Source organism: Vicia villosa, linkage group LG6 (genome assembly GCF_029867415.1).
Source record: "Vicia villosa cultivar HV-30 ecotype Madison, WI linkage group LG6, Vvil1.0, whole genome shotgun sequence".
Lineage (NCBI taxonomy): Eukaryota > Viridiplantae > Streptophyta > Magnoliopsida > Fabales > Fabaceae > Vicia > Vicia villosa.
In genome coordinates, this window is record NC_081185.1 from 84,890,042 (window position 1) to 84,891,791 (window position 1,750).

A 1,750-nucleotide genomic window follows, 5' to 3' on the forward strand; every position below is an offset into this window, starting at 1 on the left:
ATTAGGATTAGGATAGTAGTCTGAATCAACAGAGCGAAAGTTTGAGACGAGGATTTTTAATCAATTGGAATTAGTAAAGATTTTTAATTTAATTATGCAAAAGCCAATGAACCTTCGGATTACCTTTAGTTAAACGAAATACATACTGATACCTGTCTTTTATTATTATTCTTTATTTTCTCACAATCACTTTCCCTTAGGAACAATCGAAATTTTAGTACTCCTAGCTTTACATAGTAACCTTAGATAACGGTAGATCGATTCATAGTCCCTGTGGATTCGATATCTTTTAAAACTACACGACAAGACTGTGCACTTGCAGTTATCAGATTTATAGACACGTAAAGTCGCGATCAAGTTTTTGGCGCCGTTGCCGGGGACTATTTAAGTCGATATCGTAACTCACTGTTACACCGTAGAGACTAGGATAATTCTTCCCTTCCTTTTTGAACGATTGTATGCCAAATACTCGTTCACAAGGAGGAGACTTAATACAACGAATTAACGAGATCGAACGTTTCATTAACGTTAAACGTCGAGCTCGCAACCTTCCCGAAGTAGCAGAAATTCCGATTAATCAGGAATTGATTTTTACTGATCAAATCAATCAAATCACCCCGAAGTTAGAGATGGCTGCTATTCGTCCTCTTAGAGACTATGCCGCTCCTTCGCGCGCTGAACCGCATTCAAGTATCGCACCACCTGCGATTGAAGCGAACAATTTCGAACTGAAACCTTCACTGGTCCAAGCTGTTCAACAGAATCAATTCTCTGGAAGCCCTGTAGACGACCCCAATCTCCATTTATCCGTGTTCGTGCAATACGCCGACACTATCAAAGCCAACAACGTTAGTTCCGAAGCTATTCGATTACGCCTTTTCCCTTTCTCCTTGAGAGATAGAGCGAGAGCGTGGCTTCAATCCCTGCCTTCCAATTCCATAACTACGTGGGACGAATTGAAGAGAGTATTCTTAGCAAGATACTTTCCGCCTAGCAAAACTGCTATGCTTAGAGGTCAAATCAACGGATTTACCCAGAAAGATAACGAATCGCTCTTCGAAGCTTGGGAACGTTACAAGGACATGCTTAGAATATGCCCTCATCATGGACTCGAACCATGGCTGATCATCCATACCTTTTATGGTGGTCTCTTATATAACACTAAAATGACTATAGATGCCGCTGCTGGCGGAGCATTAATGGACAAACCCCATGATGAAGCATACAAACTCATAGAGAACATGGCACAAAACCTTTACCAATGGGGAGGAGAACGCGCCGCTCTAGAGAAAGCCCAAACCAAAGGAGGAATGTACGAAATTAGTGGTATAGACCGCGTTAACGCTAAAGTAGGCGCTTTAACTCAAAAGATCGAGAATTTGACCATCACTCCTTCAGCCACCGCTGCCGCTGTAGCACCTAACTGCGAGATTTGTGGATTGACTGGGCATGTAGTTGCTGAATGCCAACTCTTGACTGGAGTCCCATCTGATCAAGTAAATTACGCTCAAGGAAACCCTTATTCTAACACGTACAACCCTGGATGGAAAAACCACCCGAACTTTTCTTATAAGAACAACAATGCGTTGTACGCGCCTGGACAAGCACCTGCTGTACCACCTGGCTACCAAAAAGCGCCTGTAGCTGCTCAAAACACCCCTAGGAAGTCAAACCTAGAAATCATGATGGAGAACTTTATAGCTTCCCAACAACAAACCAATAAAGACTTCCTGAATCAAAACATCCACAA

At 42.3% G+C, this 1,750-nt stretch overlaps 1 non-coding gene across 1 annotated transcript; it reads right to left on the minus strand.

Annotated features, from left to right (window-relative positions):
- Positions 1-1,004: 1,004 nt before the first annotated feature.
- LOC131615315 (small nucleolar RNA R71) lies at positions 1,005-1,111 on the minus strand. The gene has a single exon (XR_009287737.1). It is a non-coding gene; the product is annotated as a small nucleolar RNA R71 (small nucleolar RNA).
- Between the last annotated feature and the right edge of the window lie 639 nt (positions 1,112-1,750).